Source organism: Ceratotherium simum, chromosome 33, assembly GCF_057802395.1.
Source record: "Ceratotherium simum simum isolate JZ-2026a chromosome 33, ASM5780239v1, whole genome shotgun sequence".
Taxonomy (NCBI): domain Eukaryota; kingdom Metazoa; phylum Chordata; class Mammalia; order Perissodactyla; family Rhinocerotidae; genus Ceratotherium; species Ceratotherium simum.
In genome coordinates this window covers 21,039,567-21,067,554 of record NC_141932.1, presented here as the reverse complement: position 1 = coordinate 21,067,554, position 27,988 = coordinate 21,039,567, and the positions used below count along the sequence as shown (strand labels likewise).

At 42.1% G+C, this 27,988-nt stretch overlaps 1 pseudogene; it reads right to left on the bottom strand.

The window, feature by feature from the left end:
- Positions 1 to 2,351: 2,351 nt before the first annotated feature.
- Positions 2,352 to 24,152, bottom strand: LOC147912884 (cytochrome P450 2B4-like; annotated as a pseudogene).
- Between the last annotated feature and the right edge of the window lie 3,836 nt (positions 24,153 to 27,988).

Sequence of the window (27,988 nt, the reverse complement as noted above, 5' to 3'; positions counted from 1 at the left end):
GTTCTAAACTGAAAGTCCTTAGGAGGGAAGTAATAGTTCAGAGTGGCAATGGGTTTCTTTGGCTGAGCTGTGGCACTTCTCATCAGCTGGGCTGTTGCCTGGTGGGGAGAGAAATCTCCTTTCAGTAGTAAAGTAGTTTCATTTCCTGTTGGAGATGCAAGCATCTATCTGTCTCTTCCTCCTTGGTGTAATTGATGATATGTGGTAGGGTGTGAGGGCTCCCCTACAGGCCTTCCCAACTCCAATTCAGTTAAGGTTTCTTTATTAATTTCCACTATATACGTCTATATATCTATATAGATATATATCTTCTGTCCCATGCACTCTTCTTTTAATGTGACACTGACATGTCACCACTGGGTTGTCCTCTTGTCCACTCCACTTAAAACTTCATGGAATGTATAACTGCTGTCACAAATAGAATGCAGTAGAAGTGACCCTGCATGACTTCCAAGTCAAAGTCATAAAAGGCAGTACATCTTCCACTTGACTCTCTCTTGCGACACTGTCTACCCTCCACTCATTGATACCCCATAAGACAGGTTTCAGCAATCTCATCCATATTGGAGAATCCCTTGACTGTTCCATCACCATCTCCCAAAAAACCTCAATCACACAGTCACACACAGCACAACTACCGGCCAGAGCCCTTGGCAGAAGAACCAGCGCGCAGTTTTCCTGCTGAAGTTATAGGGTAGCTTTCACAACTGTCTTTCTGGCCACCTCCTCAAGCTGAGCCTGAAGCCTGTTTGTGGACCCAACAGGGAAGAGAGGAAAATTCTTTAGCTCCCTATGTGACCTCAAGCACATCCCCTCCCCTCAGCTGTGAAGGTGTAGCTCAGGCTGTCTATGGACCTATGAGCTGTGATGCAGTAAGCCCCTCACCCCACCACAGCCCCCAGCTTCCCTTCTCCTGAGCACTGGGCCCTAGCATGCACTGCGCCTGTCTGGGGTTGTGTCATAGAATGACGGATTTGGGGGAGGGGGTTATTTTGACTGTTTGTGATCCTCATCCCCACATCCATCCTCCCTGATATACGAACCGGCTACCCCTCCCACCCTTCTTCATGGGGCAGCTTCACTTCAGACATGCCTTGACTGGGACACTCAGCATGAGACAGTAGGCAAACCAAGGCACAGGGCTGATAGGAAAGGCCACCCTTCTCCATGACATCTAACTTTTCAACCTGATCCACCAATGTTGTCCACGTCTAAGAGCTCAGCCTAGGCGGTCATCGGGCTGGGGGTGTGAGTCACTCTGTGACCTCAGGCCAGTGACTCCACCTCTCTGAGCATCAACTGGAAGATGAGGATTTATTTATTTATCAATCACTTAAATAATACTTACTTGGTGCCAAGCACTGTTCTTTAGCCACTTTATCAGTACTGTCTCATTTAATCTTCAAAACCACCTGGAAGGGCCATCCGAGAGGGGAGTTCTGCCTCCATCCTTCCAGAGCCTCAGATATGAAGACTGCCCTGATGAAGAGCAAAACAAAATCAGGGTCGCTATGTGCACAAATGTTCACAGCAGCTCTATTCACGCAGACAAAGGTAGAAACAACTCACACGCCAATCATCTCATGCAGGGGTAAACAAATGTAGTATTTCCAGACCATGAAATATTATTCAGCCACAAAAGGAATGAGGTACTGATGCATGCTACAATGTGGATGAACTTTGAAAGCATGCTAAATGAAAGAAGCCAGACACAGGTCACTTTCTCTATGACTGCATTCAAATGAAATTACCGGAATAGGTAAGTTCACAGAGACAGAAGCATACCAGTGGTCTCCAGGGGCTAGAGGGAGGGAAGAATGGGAACCAACTTCTTAATGGGTACAGAGTTTCTTTTTGGGGTGATGAAAATTTTGGGGAATAGATAGAGACAATGCTTTCATAACATTGTGATTGTACTAAATGCCATTGAATGGTGCACTTTAAAATAGTTAATGGTTAATTTCATATTCTGTAAATTTTACCTCCAAAAAAATGATAATAGCAAGGCAGCACAGATATCCATTTTTCCCATAAATAGTAGAACTTTTTTATCTCACTGGTTTTAGAGGATAAAATCAGAGAGGTAAGGGAGATATTTTTGAGTCACACAGCACATAACTTGAGGGCTGAACTTGCCCACTCAACTCAAGGAGGGAACAGGAGGGTGGTGGTGGCGGGTGTAGATGGGGACAAGGGACAGAGGCAGGGCACCTGCTGCTTCTGTCCTGGGTAACCTTGGATCTAAATATTTCCCTCCTTTCGGCCTCAGTTTTCCTAACTGTGCTGTTGGTGGTGGTAACACTAAGTTATTGAGTATTTCTTGGCCCCGAACCCTGAGATTTTACTCTTGGTCAACAGTGCAGGCCATCTGGGAAAAATGGGGACGACAGCAGGATGGATGAAGGAGAGACTACAGAAAGGACTTTCCACAGGTTAGAGTGAGCAGGGAGGAGCCAAGAGGCCTCCACAGATTCATTGTGGGCAGAGGTGGGGGCTGGATGCAAGGCCTCTGAGGGGCTCTGCATCCCTTCTCTCCTGCCCCAGTGGGTCAAGAAGCAGAGCTGGAACACAGGGGGCAGTTTTGCTAACGTGTTCTTCCTCAATGTGAGGTTGATGTCTTCTGGGGCCTTGGGAGATCCCAAGAAGTTCGGCAGCATTGAAGTCAAGAAGAGGAAGAGCTCTAATAAGCCAAGCTCTCCACCAGCCAGATACGTTTTCCTGAAGGCAAAAGGAGGGGTTGTGTCATTGGGGGAGCCCTAGGAGAGAACTTGGTTGCCCCACCCCCAATCTCCCAGGACATTTACATGCTCATTTATGCAGATTTACATGTGAGGTACCTCTGCTCCTATTCTTGTCCTCAATACCAACAACACAAGTGTGTGTGTGTATCTGTGTGTGTGTGTGTTTCTCTCTGTCCCACCTCTTCTTAGCCTCTCCTGTACCGTGCCCTCCTCTGTATCTCTTGGTCCCTGTCTTTACCTGTCTTGCAATCTCCATTTTCTCTGTGTCTCTAGTGCAGTATATTCTCAACTAAGCCAATTTATGAGACAATGTGAAAACATTGGAAAAACCCCTGCAGGTGTGCCCTGTGCATGAGGAGCCATGAGAGGTAGAGGGGAGCTGAAACCTCCACGGCCACCATCCTGGATATGATATGCAGTAGGTGGGCACCAGTGTCTGGATTGGCTGTTAAAACATTGAACTACTTCTGAACTGGTGGTGCACAGCTACTGTTCTAAGCTTCCGAGTGCCCCCTCTCGTCTGTTCACCTTGGCCCTCCCCCATGGCCCCCAGATGGGCCCACAATCAGCAGATAATTGGTAAGCCTCCCAGACACTCTTATACCACAATCAGTGGCAGCTCTGATTGGTCAGTGGCCCCATGATGGCTGATAAACATTTTTAATAGCATACCCCGCCCACCCACTACCTTAAGTTTCTGCCTCTCATATCTCCCAGTCATATCTTCCTGAAAAATGGGATCCACCATCACACAAATGTCCCATCTACATGGAGACCTCGGGATCCACTGTTGACTTCAGCACAGGCTTGTGAGACTGGCATGACCAGGGGGGGCAGCAAATGTGTCCCTGGGCTGGACCACAGTGTGGACTGCATCCTGTTGAGCTGCAGCCTCAATGGGAAAGGGAGGGGGCCCAGAGAGCTGCCCCACCCAGTGTGGTAAAGTGCATTATCATTCACAAATCTTTATGGCACATCCCTGGCTGCATTAAACATCTATGCCATGTTGAACTTGGATGGCACTTGCTTTGGCCAATGAAGTGAGGGCTAAATTGGCATGTACACTACCATTCTCTTTGTTTCTGACTGTGTCAGGATGGTGTTTCCAAGTCCCCACCTCTACAGGACGGTGGTGGCCAGGGAACGGCATGTTGCATCAGCATGAAATTAATTTTTAGGCGTTAAGCTGCTGAGATGTTCAGGTTGCTTATCACAGCCCAGCCTGCCCTGACTAACATAGGCCGTGACTTCCTGTGGGACCTTGGGCAAGTCCCCTGCCCTCCTGGGCCCCTCTTGTTCCAGCTCTTCAGAGAGTGCCTGATTCAACACTAAGACATCTACTATTTTTTTAACAGATCGAAGGAGAAAAACAATTTGATCACCTTCATAGGAGATGAAAAGATATTTGACAGTTCTCAACACCAAATTATACTTAAATTTTTTAAAAAGAAGAATCTGTGGTAAAATACTCAAGAATACAAATATACCAGAAACAAATCTAAGGAGCTTTAAAATTTTAGCATATTTTAAGTTTCAGCCAATGGCTAAAAGTTGAATTATCTGATAGGTGACTGGATGAGGGAACTTCCAAGACCCTGAGAGCGAGGATTCCCCAAATTTTTGTGTCCTAAGTGCCTCCTGGGCTGCACTGTAGCCTGGGACTTGGATTTTACCAACTGGCTCACAAAAAATAAATCATTGAATATTCCTTCTTTTCTCTTCCCTCTGTTCCTTTCTTTCCTCTTACCTTTCTTTCATCTACCTCCCCATCATCTATCTATCTATCTATCTATCTATCTATCTATCTATCTATCTATCTATCCTTCCATCCATCCATCAACTAACTTGGTGTGCATGCACGTATTTAATAAAAAATTTGGAAGGATTTCTTCTGTAATATTAACAGATTTGGTTTTGGTAGTGAATTGCAGGTTCTCCTTAATTACTTCCTTGTTTATATAAAAATCAGAAAAAATAATATGGTTATTTTTATTTTGAAAGAAAAGATGAAAATTCTTTTCTGAATTCTTGGTACATAGCAAGTCCTCAACAATGGATCATTTATCTGTCTGTCCTTTGTGTATGCACGTGTGTGCATATGTGTGTCTTTGTCTTTCACATTATCTCCATCACTGACTTAGTCCTGTCTTTCTCCCCAATCATAACTCTTCACTTTCCTTCCTTCTCACGCTACATTTGTTTCTGAAGATGTCTTGCTTTCTCTTTCCTACAGAATCCTCTTCTTTTTCAAAAATGTTCACCCAGTGTTCAGGGTTGGACAAAGGGAGAAAGGGGGTGAGTAGGTATTCTCATTTGGTGGGAAGGGCACAGCTTATCCATGGAGAATGGGGTGAAGGCTTCCTGCTTCCTGAAGTTGCCCTCCCCATCTGAGATGTGGCCAAGGTGGAAGGCATCTGACTACTCAAAGTGGCGTGGGTCGTGGGGGACAGAGCTCAGGATGATGTACACAGTAGTGTCCTATGAGGGAGTCAAAGCCAAGGGGACCCAAAGGACCATCTACAAGGAGTGGCTGAATTGATGATGGTACTTCCAGAGTTGATAGTAAGCTTCAACCACTGTATGGTCTACAACTGGTGGCTAAAATAATTGAGAAAATAATAAATTGAATTATTCTGTCCCATTTGGTTAATATTTGTATCCCAAGCTCTCCAGGAATCCCCACCGACCGCCCTGACCTCTGTTCTCCAAGACCATTTGGACTTCTCCATGATCCATCAACTAAAAGGGTCACATCTGGCTCAGCTGTGGCCTCCAACTACCTGACTCCATGACAAGGGCTGGAATCTAATCTGATGAGTGGTGTCCATTCGGTGATTAGTTTATTATGAGTATCACCACTAGGTTCATCTATATTCAGAAACATTTGCAACCACAGAAGAAAATGAGTTAGAACCATAAGCATTGATTTTAAAATATATTGATAGCATAATATTATATTATAAAAGGAAAGCCACACACATAGAAACAAAATTAAAAAAAACAAGTGGCAAATTTTATTAGTAGGAACATAAAGACAGGAGGGGAAGGAGACTTGCACATTGTACACACAAGTTCCAAAGTGATAGAGTATGAACTGATCTTTGTGTATATGTATATAAATGTCATATATGTTTATATAATTTAAAGAAAGTGTGGAAGGATAAACATTAGATTGTAAATGCCTTCTCAGGAAGGAGGAAGGTACGGGAGATGATAAAATAGGTTTTTTTAAAAAAAAAACTCTGTATTGTCTAAGTTTTAATAAGTATATGGTACTTTTTTCAGAAAATCTAAAATCTACTAAAGGTAAAATACAAGACAGACAGAGGGTAGAGGACTTTTCTGCATTTCTAGAATCTCCCTCCTTCCCATAGAAATCTGGAAATAAAAATTCTCATTGCACTCCAATAACCAGAGACATGAAGCATTAGACTGCAGGAAGACAGCACCTTCCATCCAAGATTCTGTGGCCCTGCTGGTCTCACTTTAGGGAGATGATATCCTGGGAAGTGAGTGTCCTTGATGACTGAGTGGGGGACAGCCAGGGGGGTGAGGTCACTGAATCTCTGAACCTCAATGATGACAGCATCTGTATAAGGCATTTTTGCTGGACCTTCAAAGGCTGGGAGAAGGTGTTGGCCCATCATTCTGTGAAGGTCCGCCTGGACTTTTTCTAAGAATGATGAGGGTGGGAGGGTGGTCATCAATGAATGTCCATAACAGTGGGCTCAGCCAAGTCACCCCAAAAATGACCTGAAGACTGGGGGCAGGGTCTTGTGAAGTTTTTACTAAGATGTTGAATTTTTGTTCCTGCTCAATGAGAGTATCAAGATACAAAATCCATGGCTTTTTTGGGGAAAGTCTTGTCTGTTTTTTCCACTGTAGTTATGACAGGGATCATTTGGGTAAGCATGGGAGGGTGGAAATTCATTCAACACTTATGGCATTTTTTTTTTCTGGTGAGGACGATTGTCCCTCAGCTAACATCTGTGCCAAGCTTCTTCTATTTTGTATACAGGACACCACCACAGCATGGCTTGATAAGTGGTGTGATGAGTGGATCCACACACAGGATCCAAACCCACAAACACCAGGCTGCTGAAGAGGAGCCTGCACAGGTAAACACTATGCCACGGGGCTGGCCCCAAGGCACCACTGAAAAAAATGACTTGCAGCTGGAACTGGAGGCTTCTCCTTCTGTCCCATTGATTTGCTATGTGATCTTGGATAAGTCACTTCCCATCTCTGGGCCTAAATTCATATCTGTAAAATAAGGAGATTGGATTAGATGAAAGTTTCTCCAAGTTTTTTCTGCAGACCATCCAGACGAGAACCAACTGAGGAGGTTTTTAGTTAGTTGTAAATCAGCAATATACTCCAAATATTCAAGTTCTTTGTCTTCCTCAAAGTGTCAACCTCAAAAAGTTCTGTCAAGACCCACGTGCTTTTGTAGACTGTAAAATGTTCCATGAATGGTAATGCTTTGTGACTGGAGCATGCTTTGTAAACCATCAAGCACTTTACAACTTGCCAAGTGTTTTGCAAGTTACAAAACACCTCATAAATACAAAAGTATCTTCTAAACCTAGGGTGCTGCATTGAATGAAAACTATTTAGTAAACTGTAAGTACCTTGTCAACTTCAAAGATCTTCATCAGCATCAAAGCTTTAATATAAGTTACAAATCTCTACAGAGGTGGATTTTTTTTTAATTTTTCAGACTGATTAGGACAGATGTCTTCATCAGTCACCCAGCCACCTTCCAGCATGGCCTCAGAGACCCTCAACTGTCCCCACCCTCATCCACCATAAGCCCAGCTCACATAAGACATCAGGATTCTTAAGAAGGAGTAGAAACTTATAGCAGAGAGTGGTGCTAGAGGTCTCCACGCCAGCGAAGAACAGGGAGAGTACCGTGTGGACGAGATTCTTATGATGGAACTCACTCTCAGGATTAGAGCATTCCAGGGGGTGGCAATGGACAATCCTTCATGCCTACCCTTTTTCTCCCCAGCGACCCCCATGTTATTCTGTGCCACTTTTTCTTTTTCCTTCTTTCCCTTTTTCTCTGTTCAAGGCCAACAGTGTAGCAAAAGAGTGGGCTCTGGAGCCAAACTGACTGGTATCAAGCTCAGACCCTACCATTTACTAGCTGTGTGCCTTTGGGCAAAGAACATAACCTCTCTGTGACTTAGTTCAAGAAATGGGGTTGTTTTGATATTATGTATGTAAGTGTTTGATAAACACTAGGCATTAATACATTGTTGTTGTTTTTCTCTTCTCTGTCCTTTGGTGTCTTTGCTCTCCTGATTGGCTCTTGCAGCTGTGTATTCACAGGTAATACTGAAGATATTTAACAACCTTTATGACTCTTTCTAGACCAATCAAAAGAGACATGGGCTCTAACAATCAGAGCAGACACGAGCATCTGACCAATCAGAACAGACATGGTTCTCTGACCAATCAGAATGGGATGGGGCTCCTAGGGCAAGGGAAACAAAAGAAAAAATGAACAAATGGGACTACATCAGACTAAAAAGCTTCTGCAAGGAAAAGGAAGCCATCAAAAAAATGAAAAGATAACCCACCAACTGGGAGAAAATATTTGCAAATCATTTATCCAACAAGGGGTTAGTTTCCAAAATGTATAAAGAACTCATACAACTCAACAACAAAAAAACAAATAACCCATCAATAAATGGGCAGAGGAGATGAACCAATGTTTTTCCAAAGAAGATATACAGATGGACAACAGGTTCGTGAAAAGATGTTCCACATCACTAATTATTAGGGAAATGCAAATCAAAACTACAATGAGATATCACCACACCCATCAGAATGGCTATTATTAACAAGAGAAGAAATAACAAGTGTTGGAGAGGTTGTGGAGAAAAGAGAACCCTCATACACTGCTGCTGGGAATGCAAATTGGTGCAGCCACTATGGAAAACAACATGGAGATTTCTTAAAAAATTAAAAATAGAAAGACCATGTGATCCAGCTGTTCCAATTCTGAGTATTTATCCAAAGATGATGAAAACACATATTCAAAAAGATTTGTGCACCCCTATGTTTATTGTAGCATTAATCACAATAGCCAAGACACGGAAGCAACCTACGTGTCCATAAAGGGATTAATGGATAAAGAAGATGTGAAGTGGTATATACATACACGATGGAATACCACTCAGCCATTAAAAAGACAAAATCATGCCATTTGTGACTACATGGATGGACCTTGAGGGTATAATGCTAAGTGAAATAACACAGAGAAAGACAAATATGATTTGTATCATTTCACTCATATGTGGAAGATAAACAAACAAACAAACACATAAATAAGGAGAACAGATTGGTGGTTACCAGATCAGAAGCAGGTGGAGGGAGGGCAAAAAGGGTAAAAGGCACATATGTATGGTGACCAATCGAAACTAGACTTTTTTTGGTGAACAGAACGTGATGGATTCTACCTAGAAGCTGAAATATAATAATGTACACCTGAAATTTACAAAATATTATAAACTAATATGACCTCAATAAAATAATTTTTAAAAAAAGAATGAGAGGGCCAAACAGGATTTCGGAGGCCCCCTGCTGGGCCAGACTTTACATCTTCAGTTGCCACCTCTTAACAGGATTTCCAGGAGGGGAACCTGGGGAGGCTGAGGAAGGAATGGGGGAAAGAGGGATTGGGCTAGTGGCATTCTTACCAACCCGTAGGGAAGTATTTCAATATTTAGACAACACACATTGTACCCAAACACGCTAGGTCAATGTCAGTAGTGTGTCCATCACTCTCTTTCCCACCCACCCCCAATCCAGGTCAGCACTTGCCTTGTCCATGCATGGCAGGAAGGAATCAATGAAGTCCTTTGGGGCACTGGGGTCCAGCATTTCCCAGTGCCTCTCAATGTTCTTGGTGACAATCTTCGTATTCTTGAATGTTTCTGTACAAGCGAGTGTGTGTGCCCGGAAAGTGTTTCAAGATGCCAGAGAGGAGTTCAAAATCTACAGGTAAGCAGGGAAGGCCTCTGAACCTGTTCTACTCTCTGGGATTCTGTTATTGGTGTTGACACTGTGCATTGCACAACAGAAACATCTGAAGGGCACCATTCACCACGTGGACTTGGGGAATGTGCCCCCTAGCTGAGCAGACTTGCACACACACATGTTCATGCACACAGACTCAGTGGTGCATGAACAGCTACACTCACTCTTACATCTGCTGAGGATTCTTCTGTCAAAGTCCACCCTTGTGGGAAGTCTGATTCCTACCCCCAAACTGATTTATATTCTCACCTGGGAGGGTGTAGGCGATGACACAGAAAACCAACATCTTGAAGCCTTCTTGCTTCAGTGTCCAGGGTAGAAAGCATCTGATCTCTTCTCAGGGTCAACATACCCCGATTCCTGGCCACCATTGAATCTTTGGACTCATCTGGCTGTAGACAGAGCTGAAATGTTGAGGATTTCATTCATTAAATTTAGCATCCATAAGAATCTGGGATCCTGGAGGGGAAGTCAAGATGGCGGCATAAGCAGACTTGGAACTCACCTCCTCCCATAGACACAGCCAATTTACAACTACTCGTGGAAAAATTACCCATGCAACAAAACTGAAAACTGGATAAGAGGAACTCCTGCAACAATGGACAATCCTAACTGAGGTAGAAGAGGCAGAGACTCCCATCTGGAGAGGAAAAACGCTGTCTTCACAAGCCGCCAGCTTCATGGCTGGCGGGAGCAGCTCACATGGGTAATGAGCTCACATGGGTTAGGCCCTGAGCCTAACAACCTGCCACCCTGGGGGCCTACTCACTTAAAAGAAATGCTGCAACACAAATGTGGTATTAGAACTTGCAGCCAAGTGTGCTGGGGCTCCCCACACCTGATAAAGAGACTGAAGGGCCCACAACAACTACAAGCAGCTGAGCATTACAACAGCTGGCCAGGAGCATAACTCGGCCTCCCTTTGTGCCTACAGGGAGAGCAAACAGGCCACAACAGAAGGACACACATAGCCCACATATGGGTCATCCCTGGAACATTGAGAACTGAGGGAAACACACTGCAGGCCTCCTAAGGCATCACTTACATAAGGTCACCTATCCAAGAGCAGGAGACATAGCTGACCTACCTAATATGTAGACACAAGCACAGGGAAAGAGGCAAAATGATGAGGCAAAAGAATACATTTCAAGTAAGGGAACAGGACAAAACCCCAGAAAAGGAACTAAGTGAAACAGAAATGAGCAACCTACCTGACAGAGAGTTCAAACTAAGAGTGTTAAGGATGCTCATTGATCTGGGGAGAAGAATAGATGAACTCAGTGAGAATGTCAACAAAGAAATGGAAGATATAAAAAAGAACCAATCATAAATGAAGAATAAAATACTGGAAATGAAAAATTCACTAGAGGGACTCAAAAGCAGAGTAGAGGATACAGAAGAACGGATCTGTTAGCTGGAAGAAAGACTAGAAGAAATTGCCCAAGGTGAACAGGTAAAAGAGAAAAGAATTAAAAAGAGTGAGGACAGCCTAAGGGACCTCTGGGACAACATCAAGTGCACTAACATCCTTGTTATAGGTGTCCTGGAAGGAGTAGAGCGAGACAAGTGGTCAGAGAATCTTTTTCAAGAAATAATAGATGAAAACTTCCCTAACCTAAGGAAGGAAACAGACATCCAGGTACAGGAAGCACAGAGAGCGCCAAACAAGACAAACCCAAAGAGGCCCACACCAAGACACATCATAATCAAAATGTCGAGAATTAAAGATAAAGAGAAAATCCTAAAAGCCGCAAGAGAATATCAAGTTACATACAAAGGAAATCCCGTAAGGCTATCAGCTGACTTCTCAGCAGAAACCTTACAGGCTAGAAGAGAATGGCACGATATATTTAAAGTGCTAAAAGGAAAAAACTTACAGCCAAGAATACTCTACCCGGCAAGGTTATCATTCAAACTGGAAGGAGAGATCAAAAATTTCCCAGACAAGCAAAAATTAAAGGAGTTTGTCACCTAGAAACCAGTACTACAAAAAATGTTAAAGGGACCGATTTAAGGGGAAAAGAGAAGACCACAAATAGGAAAAATTATCTATTTCCATGATAAGAACGTAATGGATACAAATGCACCAAAAAGAGGTTAGATATGATATCAAAAACATAAAAGGAGGGAGGAGGGGAGTTAAAGAGTACAGGTTTCAGACAGAGGTCAAACTAAAGTGACTATCAATTCTGTATAAAAGAAGAAAGGAACAGAGAAGGACTACTAATACACTGGGGAAAAAAAAGTTAAAAAATGGCAGTAAGTACATACTTACCTATAGCTACTTTAAACGTCAATGGACTAAATGCTCCAATTAAAAGACATAGGGTGGCTGACTGGATAAAAAAACAAGACCCATATATATATGCTGCATACAAGAGACACACTTCAGACCTAAAGACACTCACAAACCGAAAGTGAAGGGATGGAAAAACAACTCCACGCAAATGGCAATGGAAAGAAAGCTGGGGTAGCAGTACTCATATCAGACAAAATAGACTTTAAAACAAAAACTGTAAAAAGAGACAAAGAAGGGCATTACATAATGATCAAGGGAACAACCCAACAAGAGGATTTAACACTTGTAAATATCTACACACCCGATGTAGGTGCACATAAATATATAAAGCAATTATTAACAGACATAAAAACAGAAATAGACAGAGTGACGTCAGCATCATGGTGGAGTGAGCTTTCCCGTGAATTCTTCCCCCACAAGATACAACAAAAGCAACAGCCACAGACCAACAACGGAATCCCAGACAGTGAAAACCTAGAGCAGAGGGATCCACACTGCCGCACATCTGAGAGCGGAACGTGCTGGGCCCCCGGAGGAAGTAGGGAGAGGTAAGGAGAACTCTGCTCCCTCCCCACCAGATCAGCGATCCCAGTCCGCGCGGCTCCCAGAGAGGGGGGAGGGGCGGCCCTCGGCGGGGAAACCGTGGCTCTTCGGACTCTCTCAGCCAGTGGGAAACTCCCACACAGAGGACTCAGAGGAGCCACAGGGCTACCATCAACATCTGAGCACCCCAGAGAGCGGATAAAGAGGGGCAAACGAGAAGCCTCCCACGTCAGGGACCCAGAGGGCAAAAGAGAGAGCTCCCCCCTCCCCGCAACCGGAGTCTGCAGCTTGACCAGACCAGACCTAGCGATCCGAGGCAGACCTGATCAAACTGGACTGGACCCGTGGATCGCAGCAGGGAAAAAAAAAAAAAAAACAAAACTGCGGATCGCAGCAGAAAAACCGGGGCAGAGCACAGGGGGCTTAGACTACACAGCCCTTTACCACCAGACAGTGGCGGCAGGTGGAAATTGCAACCAGAGACTTCCAGGATGAGGAAAAACAAAACCAACACAGGAACCACAATGCAAAAATATATGAAATCACCAGACCAGAAACAAAATGACAAGCACCCAGAAATCAACCCCGAAGACACAGAAATCCATAAACTAAATGACAGAGATTTCAAAATAGCTATCATAAAAACACTCAATGAAATACGAGACAACACAGACAAACAATTCAATGAGATTAGGAGTTTCTTCACAAAAGAGATTGAAATCATAAAGAAAAACCAATCAGTGCTGATGGAGATGAAGAACACAATGGAGGAGATAAAGGAGAATCTGGAATCTTTAAAGAACAGAGCTGACAATATGGAGGAAAGAATTAGCACTTTAGAGGATAGGAATACAGATATACTCCAGATGGAAGAGGAGAGAGAACTAAGACTAAAAAGAAATGAAGAAAGACTCCAAGAAATATCTGACTCTATTAGAAAATGTAACATAAGAATTATAGGTATTCCTGAGGGAGAGGAGAGGGAAAGAGGAACAGAGAGCCTATTCAAGGAAATAATAGCTGAAAATTTCCCAAATCTGGGGAAGGAGCAGGAAATACCAGTAAGCGAAGCCAACAGGACACCTATACATATTAACAGACAAAGGCCTTCACCACGACACCTAGTGGTAAGGTTAGCCAGGGTCAACGACAAAGAAACCATATTAAGGGCAGCTAGACAAAAACAAAAAATAACGTACAAAGGAACTCCCATCAGGCTCTCAGTGGATTTCTCAACAGAAACTTTTCAGGCTAGAAGAGACTGGAATGATATATTCAAAATACTAAAAGACAAAAACTTTCAGCCAAGAATACTCTATCCAGCAAAAATATCCTTCAAATATGATGGAGAAATAGTAACTCTCCCAGATAAACAAAAGCTAAGGGAGTTCATGGCCACAGACCCCCACTACAAGAAATACTCAAGAAGGCCCTCAGGCCTGAAAAAAAGAAGAGAAAGGGAACACAAAGCTTGGAGGAAGGAGAAAAGTAGGTAGACAAAATCAGAGAAATAGTAGATCTTTACCGGAATAGGTTAGCAACCACTTAAATACTAATCTCAAAGATCAAAGGAAGAAATTCACCAAAAATAAATTTAACCTCATCACTGTAAACACACAGCCACAACACAAGATAGAATAAGGTATAACAAGAGCAACTTAGAAGGGGAAGAGGAAAGTGACTGAATTGACTTAGTATAAGGAAATAGGAGGCTATCAGATAATGGACTATCTCATACACAAGATTTTTTGCCCAAACCTCAAGGTAACCACTAAACAAATAATCAAAGCAAAACCACATATGATAAACAAAGAGAAAACTAGAAGAATCATAAGACAGAACAACAAATCTGAATTGGCAGTCCAAAACAAATGGGACAAGAAACAAAGGAAATGCAAAAGAACCAGAAAATAAGTGACAAAACAGCAACATTAAGCCCTCATATTTCAATAATTACCCTAAATGTAAATGGATTGAACCCTCCAATCAAAAGATACAGAGTGGCAGGATGGATTAAAAAGCAAGACCCAACAATATGCTGCCTTCAGGAAACACATCTTAGCACTAAAGACAAGCACAGGCTCAGAGTGAAAGGATGGAAGACAATACTCCAAGCTAATGGCAAACAAAAGAAAGCAGGTGTTGCCATACTCATATCAGACAAAGTAGACTTCAAGATAAAACAGGTTAAGAAAGACAAAGAAGGGAAATATATAATGATAAAAGGGACACTACATCAAGAAGACATATCACTTATAAATATATATGCACCCAACATAGGAGCACCAATGTACATAAAGCAACTATTAACAAACCTAAAAGGAGAAATCAACAACAACACAATAATAGTAGGGGATCTTAACACCCCACTTACATCAATGGATAGATCATCCAGACAAAAAGTTAATAAAGAAATAGTAGACTTAAATGAAAAACTGGACGAGATGGACCTAGTAGACATATACAGAGCACTCCACCCAAAAACAGCTGACTACACATTCTTCTCAAGCGCGCATGGAACATTCTCTAGGATAGACCACATGTTGGGAAACAAAGCAAGCCTCCATAAATTTAAGAAGATTGAAATCATAACAAGCATCTTTTCAGACCATAAGGCTATGAAACTGGAAATGAACCAGGAAAAAACAACTGGGAAAGTGACAAAAATGTGGAGATTAAACCACATGCTACTGAACAACCAATGGATCATTGATGAAATTAAAGGAGAAATCAAAAACTATCTGGAAACAAACGAAAATGATAACATGCCATATCAAACCATATGGGATGCAGCAAAAGCGGTCCTGAGAGGGAACTCATAGCGATACAAGCCCACCTTAACAAACAAGAAAAAGCCTAAATAGGCAACCTTAAATTACACCTAACAGAACTAGAAAAAGAAGAACAAACAAAGCCCAAAGCCAGCAGAAGGAGAGAAATAATAAAAATCAGAGCAGAAATAAATGATATTGAGACCAAAAAAACAGTAGAAAGGATTAATGAAACAAAGAGTTGGTTCTTCGAGAAGATAAACAAAATTGACAAACCCTTAACCAGGCTTACTAAGAAAAAAAGAGAAAAGGCTCAAGTAAATAAAATTAGAAATGAAAGAGGAGAAATTACAACGGATACCATGGAAATACAGAGGATTATAAGAGAATACTATGAGAAACTATATGCCAACAAATTGGACAATCTAGAAGAAATGGATAAATGCTTAGACTTATACAACCTCCCAAAATTGAACCAAGAAGAAATGGAGAATCTGAATAGACAAATAACAAGTAAAGAGATTGAAATAGTAATCAAAAACCTCCCAAAAAATAAAAGTCCAGGACCAGATGGCTTCTCCAGTGAATTTTACCAAACATTCAAAGAAGATTTAATACCCATCCTCCTCAAACTATTCCAAAAAATAGAGGAAGATGGAACGCTTCCTACATCGTTCTATGAGGCCAACATCACCCTGATACCAAAACCAGACAAAGACAATACAAAGAAAGAAAATTACAGGCCAATATCGCTGATGAACATTGATGCAAAAATCCTCAACAAAATATTGGCAAACCGAATACAACAATACATTAAAAAGATCATACACCATGATCAAATGGGATTTATACCAGAGACGCAGGGATGGTTCAACATCCGCAAATCAATCAACGTGATACATCACATCAACAAAACAAAGAATAAAAACCACATGATCATCTCAATAGACACATAGAAGGCATTTGACAAGATACAACATCCATTTATGATAAAAACTCTCAATAAAATGGGAATAGAAGGAAAGTACCTCAACATAATAAAGGCCATATATGACAAACCCACAGCCAACATAATACTCAACGGGGAAAGACTGAAAGCCATTCCTCTGAGAACAGGAACGAGGCAGGGCTGCCCACTCTCACCACTCCTGTTCAACATAGTACTGGAGGTTTTGGCCAGAGCAATTAGACAAGAAAAAGGAATAAAAGGAATCCAAATAGGTAACGAAGAAGTGAAACTCTCACTATTTGCAGATGACATGATTATATATATAGAAAACCCTAAAGAATCTGTTGGAAAACTATTAGAAACAATCAACAACTACAGCAAAGTTGCAGGGTACAAAATCAATCTACAAAAATCAGTTGCATTTCTATATGCTAATAATGAACTAACAGAAAGAGAGCTCAAAAAGATAATACCATTTACAATTGCATCAAAAAGAATAAAATACCTAGGAATAAATCTTACCAAGGAGGTGAAGGACCTATACAATGAGAACTACAAGACATTATTGAGGGAAACCCACGATGACCTAAAGAAATGGAAAGATATCCCATGCACGTGGATTGGAAGAATAAACATAGTTAAAATGTCTATATTACCTAAAGCAATCTACAGATTCAATGCAATCCCAATCAGAATCCCAATGACATTCTTCACAGAAATAGAAAAAAGAATACTAAAATGTATATGGGGCAGCAAAAGACCCCGAATAGCTAAAGAAATCCTAAAGAAAAAGAACAAAGCAGGAGGCATCACAATCCCTGACTTCAAAACATACTACAAAGCAATAGTAATCAAAACAGCATGGTACTGGTACCAAAACAGGCACACAGATCAATGGAACAGAATTGAAAGCTCAGAAATAAAACCACACATATACGGACAGCTAATTTTCGACAAAGGTGCTAAGAACATGCAATGGAGAAAGGAAAGTCTCTTCAATAAATGGTGTTGGGAAAACTGGACAGCCACATGCAAAAGAATGAAAGTGGACCATGTGCTATCGCCATTCACAAAAATTAACTCAAAATGGATCAAAGACCTGAAGGTGAGACCTGAAACTATAAAACTCATAGAAGAAAATATAGGCAACACAATATTTGACATTGGTTTTAAAGGGATCTTTTCTGATGACATGCCTACCCAGACTAGGGAAACTAAAGAAAAAATAAACAAGTGGGACTTTATCAGATTAAAGAGCTTTTGTAAGACAAATGAAACCAGAATCAAGATGAACAAACAACCAACCAGCGGGAGAGAATATTTGCAAAACATACATCTGACAAGGGGTTGATCTCCATAATATATAAAGAACTCACACAATTGAACAACAAAAAAACAAACAACCCGATCAAAAAATGGGCAGAGGAAATGAACAGACACTTCTCCAAGGAAGATATACAGATGGCCAATAGGCACATGAAAAGATGCTCAACATCACTAATCATCAGGGAAATGCAAATCAAAACAACACTAAGATACCACCTCACGCCCGTTAGAATGGCTATAATCACCAAGACAAAAAACAACAAATGTTGGAGAGGAAGTGGAGAAACAGGAACCCTCATACACAGCTGGTGGGAATGCAAATTGGTGCAGCCTCTATGGAAAACGGTATGGAGATTCCTCAAAGAATTAAAAATAGAGATGCCCTATGATCCAGCCATCCCACTACTGGGCATCTATCCAACGCACCTGAAATCAACAATCCAAAGAGGCTTATGCACCCCTATGTTCCTTGCAGCGTTATTCACCATAGCCAAGAAGTGGAAGCAACCTAAGTGTCCCTCGACTGACGATTGGATTAAGAAAATGTGGTATATATATACAATGGAATACTACTCAGCCATAAAAAAAGACAAAATCGTCCCATTTGCAACAACATGGATGGGCCTGGAGCGTATTATGTTAAGTGAAATAAGCCAGAAAGAGAAAGACAAACACTGTATGATCTCTCTCATATGTGGAATATAAACCAACACATGGACAGAGAAAACTGGACTGTGGTTACCAGGGCAGTGGGGGTGGGGGGTGGGCACAAGGGGTGAAGGGAGTCATATATATGGTGATGGACAAACAAAAATGTACAACCCAAAATTTCACAATGTTAGAAATCATTAAAACATCAATAAAAAAAAACAGAAATAGACAGTAACACAATAATAATAGGGGACTTTAACACTCCAATTACACCAACGGATACATCATCCAAACAGAAGATCAATAAGGAAACATTGGCCTTAAATGACAACTAGAGCAGATGGACCTAGTAGATAAATACAGAGCATTAACATCCAAAAACCGAAGAATACACGTCCTTTTAAATGCACATGGAACATTCTCCAGATTGACACATATTAGGCCACAAAACAAGTCTCCATAAATTTAAGAAGATTGAAATAATACCAAGCATCTTTTCTGAACACAACGGTATGAAACTAGAAATCAACTATAGGAAGAAAATCAGAAAAGCCACAAATACGTGGAGATTAAACAAAATGCTACTGAACAACGACTGGGTTAATGAAGAAATCAAAGAAGAAATCAAAAAATACCTGGAGACAAATGAAAATGAAAACATGACATGCCAGAATTTATGGGATACAGCAAAAGTGGTTCTAAGAGGGAAGTTTATAGCGATACAGGCCTATCTCAACAAACAAGAAAAATCTCAAATAAACAATCTAACAATGCACTTAAAGGAACGGGAAAAAGAAGAACAAACAAAGCCCAAAATCAGTAGAAGAAGGGAAATAATAAAAATCAGAGCAGAAATAAAGGAAATAGAGACCAAAAGAACAATAGAAAAAATTAATAAAACCAAGAGCTGGTTCTTTGAAAAGATCAACAAAATTGACAAACCTTTAGCTAGACTCACCCAGAAAAAAAGAGAGAAGGCACAAATAAATAAAATCAGAAATGAAAGAGGAGAGGTTACAACAGACACCTCAGAAATACAAAAGATTATAAGAGAATACTATGAAAAGCTATATGCCAACCAATTCGACAATCTGGAAGAAATGGATAAATTCTTAGAATCATACAACCTTCCAAAACTGGATCAAGAAGAAGTAGAGAATTTGAATAGACCAATCACCAGTAAGGAGATCGAAACAGTAATCACAAACCTCCCCCAAAAATAAAAGTCCAGGACCAGACGGCTTCCCTGGTGAATTCTACCAAACATTTAAAGACGACTTAATACCTATCCTTCTCAAACTCTTCCAAAAAATTGAAGAGGCGGGAATCTCCCTAACTCATTCTACAAAGCTGACATTACCCTGAAACCAAAACCAGACAAGGACAACACAAAAAAAGAAAATTACAGGCCAATATCACTGATGAACTTCGATGCAAAAATACTCAACTAAAAACTAGCAAATCGCATACAACAAGACGTTAAAAAGATTATACACCATGATCAAGTGGAATTTATTCCAGGTATGCAGGGATGGTTTAACACTCACAAATCAATTAAGGTAATACACCACATTAACAAAATGAAGAATAAAAATCACATGATCATCTCAATAGATGCAGAGAAAGCATTTGACAAGATACAGCATCCATTTATGATAAAAACTCTGAATAAAATGGGTATAGAAGGAAAGTACCTCAACATAATAAAGACCATATATGAGAAACCCACAGCTAATATCATCCTCAATGGTGAAAAACTGAAACCTATCCCTCTAAGAACAGGAACCAGACAAGGATGTCCACTGTCACCACTCCTATTTAACATATTACTGGAAGTCATAGCCAGAGCAATCAGGCAAGAGAAAGAAATAGAAGGGATCCAAATGGATAAGGAAGAAGTCAAACTGTCACTATTTCCAGATGACATGATTTTATATATAGAATACCCTAAAGAATCCACCAGAAAACTTTTAGAAGTAATAAACGAATATGGTAAAGTTGTAGGATACAAAATCAACATGCAAAAATCAGTTGCACTTCTGTACACTAACAAAAAAGTAGCAGAAAGAGAAATTAAGAATACAATCCAATTTATAATTGCAACAGAAAGAATAAAATACCTAGGAATAAACTTAACCAAAGAGGTGAAAGACCTGTACACCGAAAACTATAAAACATTTCTGAAAAAAATTGAAGAAGACACAAAGAAATGGAAAGATATTCCGTGCTCTTGGATGGGAAGAATTAACATCGTTAAGATGTCCATACTTCCTAAAGCCATCTATAGATTCAATGCAATCCCTATCAAAGTTCCAACAACATTTTTCACAGAAATAGAACAAAGAATTCTAAAATTTATATGGAACAACAAAAGACCCCGAATAGCTAAAGGAATCCTGAGAAAAAAGAACAAATCTGGAGGTATCACACTCCCTGGTTTCAAAATATACTACAAAGCTATAGTAACCAAAACAGCATTGTACTGGCACAAAAACAGACACACAGATCAATGGAATAGAATCGAAAGCCCAGAAATAAACCCACACATCTATGGACAGCTAATCTTTGACAAAGGAGCCAAGAACATACATTGGGGAAAAGAAAGTCTCTTCAACAAATGGTGTTGGGAAAACCGGATAGCCACATGCAAAAAAATGAAAGTAGATCCTTACCTTACACCATACGCAAAAATTAACTCCAAATGGATTAAAGACTTGAATGTAAGACCTGAAACTGTGAAACTTCTAGAAGAAAACATAGGCAGTATGCTCTTCGACATCAGTCTTAGCAACATCTTTTCAAACACCATGTCTGACTGGGCAAGAGAAACAATAGAAAAAATAAACAAATGGGACTACATCAAACTAAAAAGCTTCTGCACAGCAAAGGAGACCATCAACAAAACGAAAAGACAACCTAAGAATTGGGAGAAGATATTTGCAAACCATACATCTGATAAGGGCTTAATCTCCACAATATATAAAGAACTCATGCGTCTCAACAACAAAAAAACTAACAACCCAATTAAAAAATGGGCAAAAGACCTGAACAGACATTTCTCCAAAGAATATATACAGATGGCCAACAGACACATGAAAAGATGTTCCAAATCGCTGACTATCAGGGAAATGCAAATCAAAACTTAATGAGATATCACCTCACGCCCGTCAGAATGGCTATAATTAACAAGACAGGAAACAACATGTGTTGGAGAGGATGTGGAGAGAAGGGAACTCTCATACACTGCTAGTGGGAGTGCAAGCTGGTGCAGCCACTATGGAAAACAGTATGGAGATTCCTCAAAAAATCAAGCATAGAACTACCATATGATCCAGCTATTCCACTGCTGGGTATTTATCCAAAGAACTTGAAAACACCAATTTGTAAAGGTACATGCACCCCTGTGTTCATTGCAGCATTATTCACAATAGCCAAGACTTGGAAGCAACCTAAGTGCCCATCATGGGATGAATGGATAAAGAAGATGTGGTATATATACACAATGGAATACTACTCAGCCATACGAAGTGATGAAATCCAGCCATTTGTGACAACATGTATGGACCTTGAGGGTATAATGCAAAGTGAAATAAGTTAGAGGGAGAAGGTCAAATACCGTATGATTTCCTTCATTAAGTAGTAGATAATAACAACAATAAACAAACACATAGGGACAGAGATTGGATTGGTGGTTACCATAGGGGAAGGAGGGAGGGAGGAGGGTGAAAGGACTAATTCGGTACATGTGTGTGGTGATGGGTTGTAATTAGTATTTGGGGGGTGAACATGATGTAATCTATGCAGAAATAGAAGTACAATGATGTACACCTGAAATTTTTACAATGTTATAAACCAATGTTACTGCAATAAAAATAAATAAATAAAATACTGATAACCATAAAAGGTTAAAAAAAAAAAAGAATCTGGGATCCTGGTAATTAAAGCGCTCATCAAAGATAATGGAGTTGATGACGTTGGCCGTGATGGTGTTAAAGAGGAAAGTAGGATCCAGATATGTCCCTGGGAATAAGAGGTCTGTCATGGGGGTCCCTGCATTGCCTTTCTGGGTGAATCTGATCTGGCTGGTGGTTTGGTTGACTGGTTTCTTTCTCTGCCTCTTGCCCAGCCCAGCTCTCACTGGGCCTCTGCATCTCATTTTTCTTTCTGGCAGTCTCCCCCTCTGTGTCTCTTGTTATTTTTCTCCATCTCTGTCTGGGTCTGACTTTCTTGGTGCCTCTGTGTCTTTCTCTGGTCTTGTCTCTGAGTCTTTCTTGGAGGCTCAGCCTCTTCATCTCCATGCTTACTCTTTTCATGCTCTGTCTCTTTGTGCTTCCTATCTTTGGCCTCATTGACATTCTAAGTCTTACATGATCTATTTCTATTTTTACCTTTTTCTTTATAAGCCTTTTCCTTGCAGTTTCTGCTTCTGGATCAATCTTTGTCAGTGTCCTCAGTTTGTCACTGTCTTACAGTCTCTCTGTCTCTGTTCTTTTCTCTGTCTTCTTTCTCTTCCTCTCCCCCTCTCCCCCTCTCCTTCCCAGTCTCTGTCACTCTCTGCTGTCCTCATGCTCTTTCTCCATTTCTGCATCTGTATACTTCTCTTCTCTCTCCGAACATGTTTCTGCATCTGTCTGTCTCTGTCTCCAGGTCTCTCTCCGTCAGTCACGTTCTCTGACTCATCCTTTCTGTCCCCATCTCACACAACCCCTGCCTGCACCTCCGCCCTTCTTCCCAAGCCTGGATCTCACCCTGGGAATTCTGAAGCTCCTCCACCAGACCCTGAGCCTCCTGCTTCATTTGCCCCTGCATGCTCCACTTCCCCATCCCAAAGTCCCTCTTGGTGGCTAGAGAGAATTGTGGAAGGCCTTCCAAGACTTTCCACTGGCAAAGGCCACACCTGATTTGTGCAGCACGCAAGGAAGTTTGTGAAGAGGCATAAGTTTTGGCCTCATCCTCTCCCCACTCCCACCTCCATTGCCCACTCACCTGTTCCTTGGAAGATGGAGTCAAGGATGACAATCTGACCTTGGCAAGAAAAAGCCTCAGGCTGATCCACCAGGGCTTCCCTCACTGCCTCGTAGCCACACAGGGTGATGGCTGGCTGGGGTCCCAGGTGGATGGTGAATACATTCCCATATTACTCCTTCAGCTGTTGGGCAGGTCCCGATCTCACTATTTAACTCAAGAGAAATGTCTCCACACTCCCACCTGGACCATACCTTCCAGGGTAGCCCAAACACCGCTGGCTGCAGCCCCATCAGGGAAGAATGGAGACTTGAACTCCATGGCCTCCTTCAAGCTTCCCACACATGACCTCACCCCAAGTCTCCTTCTCTCTTGACTTTTCCAAGAACCCTCCCAGTTTTGGATTTTAATAATGACAGAGACTCCCCATATCTGAGCTCTAGTACCTCTCCCTCCCAATCCCCACAGGACCACATCTCAAAGCCTCAAGTCTATCAGAATTTCTCCCTCCAGTCTTCCTCACAAGAATTCCAGAAGCATCTCTAGTGGGCATGTTGGGTCAGGTTGTGGCTAGAAGAAGACAATCCCCAAGCTGGCCTACCAAGTCCCACCCAGAGTTTGACCCTCAACTGCTTTGCTGCCTGTAAGCTGTTTCCTGTCCATGCCTCTCCTGCTCTCCACCGCTTTGCCCTCCCCATGTCACTGCCTGGAAGGACTTGAGAAAACCCTGTGGTCTAGTTGCAAAATGGTCCCCAGAAATGGCAGAGGCCAGGGTACAGGAAGGACACGACCCTGGGAAGGGGGTGTGGAAACAGGCCAACGAGAATGATGAGGAGCAGGATGGCCGAGAGTGCCATGGTCCTCTATGTGCCTGCCTTTCCTTCCCCTGTCTCTCTTAAAAGGCAGGCTACTCTGTTGTTTTTTGTTTTATTTCTGTGGTTGTTGGGGAAGTGTATGCCAGGAATGTACCTTCGCACATTCTGGATAACTCTCTAGAGACAAAAGGAAAGTGCTGCACACGCCAGGAATTGGCCATCTTGTTTGGTTCTCAAGGCTGCCTTCCCCTTGCCCTTGGCTGGGCAGAGGTACCTTAGTGAGCCATGCCCTTGGAAAGAGAGCACCTCCCTCAAAGAAAGGTGATGGTGCCAGCTGTGGAACATGTGCAGGCTGGGTTTAAGGTGGTTGCCCTGCAAGGGTGGCTCTCAGCTTAGTCAAAGGGTGGCATGGCAGCATGAGAGATCGAGAGTAGCTGCCATTCAGAATTAGGACGGGGATTTATTCTGGACATCAGAGGAGAGTAAGATATGGAGAAGGAAAGGGGAGGCTTAGTGCCACATTGGGTGGGTTTGAGGGTTGCTTGATTTAGCCCTTCATTCATTCATTCTTCCACAAATATTTTGAACACCTGTCATATGCCACACACTGTTCCAGGTGCTGAGAGTACAGTGATGAACAAGACAATGGGTTCACCTTCGTGGAGCTGGCACTGAGGTGAAGGAGAAGTTCTCACCCTCTGGAAAGATCCCTAGTGAGCCCACAATAAGTGGCTCACACCTAAAATGGCACAGATCACCCCTTGACCCAGGACGTCAGGCATTGGATGTTTATTTGAGTTTCAGGGGGCTTGGAAGGGAATATAAGGGAATCCACGTCACAAGTTTAGAATCCAACAGCTCAGGGGCTGTGGGATGAGGAGGCCCTTTAGTAGAGGGAAGAAGAGGGAGAGGATGTAAGAATGAGGATGCGGGAGGACGATGGTGGTGTACAACTGTGGTCTACGATGCAGGTGAACCTCGAAAATATCACATTGAGTGAAAGAGGCTAGACACAAAAGATCACACATTGTGTAATTCCATTTATATGAAATTTCCAGAATAGGGAAATCCACAGAGACAGAAAGCAGACTGGTGTTTGCCAGGGGCAGAGGGAATGAAGAATGGGGAGTGACTGCTAATGGGTACCAGGTTTTCTCCTGGGTTGATGAAGATATTTGGAAGTAAATACTGGTGGTGTATATACAACATTGTGAATTAAACAAATATCACTAAATTACGCACTTTAAAGTGCTTAATTTTATGTTACGTGAATTTCATCTTAATTTAAAATATATATAAGGAGGGAGAAGGAGCTGTGGTGAAGATTTTGAGTTCTAGAGCTAGGCAGACACAGTATGAATCGTGCTTCTCCACTCACTAGCCTTGTGGCCTCAGACAACTGATGCCAATGCCAGGGCTCTGTTTACTCATCTGTAAAATGGGCATGCTCATTGTACTCAGCACAGGGGTCTAACAGGAGGAGGATTCAGGTGCGGTCATGTATGCACACATCGTGGAGAACAAGGAGTTGATAAAGGGAAGCTGTGGTTGTTCTGAGCAAGGGAGAAGTCACTCAGGGTGAGCTATGGCATGGAAGGTGGAACTGCAGAGACCCTGAGCCAGGTTTCCCCTCTTAGACCCCCATTTCTATATATATACCACTTCTGGACTTTTGGTAACAGAGAAAAGAAACACTTCCTTGAGTCCTTAGAACAACTGCAGAAGATGGAAGGAGATGAAGTTAAGGATACAGGCTCGCAGTGGGTCTCCCAGACGGGAGATGATGTGGAGAGAGTCACCGTTCTCTGCAGAAGTGGTAATAATTCATGACACTGGAATACTTTGACCTCCTTCCCTCAGCCCCCTTGGTGGGGCAGGAAGCTGATCTGGTACATTGGGGACCATTTGCCCACACCACTCTCCTGGAGTGAGAGGTCGATGTCCTCAGGGCCCACCAAGTGCTGGCCACAGAGAAGATCTGAAGGATGATGGTTAAGAAGAGGAATAATCCAGTTTGAATGATGTCTTCACCAAGACAAATGGGCTTCCCTTTGGGCACAGAGGATTGTCAATGTGGGCACAGGGTGGATGCACATTCTTTGCCCTGTCACATCACAAAGCCCGGACATCTGCATCCATTGCAACAGATTTGCATGGGATTGGCCTTTAACCTGCATTATGGGTGGACTTTTAGGGGGTTCCCAAACCCTATGGATCCAGATGCAAATCTTTGGTGGATGTGCCTTGCACATTTTTCCAGGAGAGAGTTTGTAGCTTCTGTTAGATTTCCAAAGGGTTCAGTGGCCCCACAGAATCTAATGATCCACTTCTGGTCTGATGTGTGTGTGTGTATATGTGTGTGTCTGCCTCCACATGTAGGTGTCTGCATATTTCTGACATAACATTTTTAATGTTCTTCATTTCTAATATGAGTAGAATGGTACCTATCTCATAGGGCTATTTTGAGGTTAAAGAAATAATATTTTCAAAAACTCTTAGAAGAGAATTCTATTCTGGCCCTTATGAAGGATCCTACAAATGTAGTTATTGCTTTGTGTCTTTTTCTGGGTGTGTGTGTTGGGAGTGTGTGTGGGATGTGTCTCTGGCACCAGGTCTGTTTGTTTATATCTGAAAGTCTTTCTTTCTCAGCCTGAGAGCCATGCATTTCAGGAGCTCTGAAAATTCCCCAAATTGTACATAAGATTGTGAATGAGACTGCGGCACATTAGAGGGGAGTCTACAGCTTCCATCAGATTCTCAGACATGTAAGGACCCTCTCCCCCTCCAATAGGTTATAAACCACAACCTTGGAAGACTGAAAATTCCCCAAATTGTACATAAGATTGTGAATGAGACTTATGCACATTAGAGGGGAGTCTACGGCTTCCAACAGATTCTCAGACATGTAAGGACCCTCCCCGCCTCCAATAGGTTATAAACCATGACCTTGGAAGAAATGAGGATAAAGGGAGCTGAAAATTCAGGCAGAGACACTAAGAGCCTCCTCATTTTCTTAGTGCTTCTTCATCTGTAAGCTGACAACTGTGGAAGGTCATGTCAAGGTCGAGTTTCTAGGCATGTGCTAGACCTTTCAAGTTGATAGATGTTGCACCTATATGTAGCTATCTTGGGAAGGGTCCACATCTTTCTGGCACATCCAGAAATTAGGAGACATGAGCTTAGAAATACTTGGGGTAGGACTCCTGGCTGGTTCTTCTCCTCTAACTAGTTCTGCAACCAGCTCTTCCAGAACAGCTTGATGCCTGTTACCTTCCACTCATCCCATCCTCCCCATCCCTGGAGCTGTCCATCTGGAATGCTTTGTATCCCTTTGGCTCTAACACCCTTTGGCTCAGCTTCACTGTCTTTCTGCCCACTGCAGTCTGCCTCGGACCCAATGCCAGCGCAGAGAGTAGACCTATAAATTATGAGGTATTGCAAAATTCCTTGGAGCGAGGATGTATGCATGGAGTTGTATATTGCTTGTGGTAACAATAAAAATACTTAACAACTGATGCAGCAGAGACAGACACTGGCTGGAGATGGAGGATGTCCTGGAGGCTCTGTTAGTAGCTGAATTATGGGGATATTGGTTAACGGTGGTCCTGAAGGAATATCTGTTTACTAACTTCTGTAAAAGATGCCCATAACATTCACAGGACCACAGTGGCATAAATGTGCTGAATTTTAGCCCTAGGCATAGCCCTCCAGAAGTTCCCTTCTCCCCTGGGAAGGGGTCTCATCAGAGCTTGATGCAGAACTTATAGGTGAGGGGCAGTGGTGTGGTGGAGCTGGCACAAGAGCTGATTATTAAATATTCAGAAATTATGTGAGCTAATTGTGAAACAGTCGTTATTAGTTAAATTGTGTAAACTTAA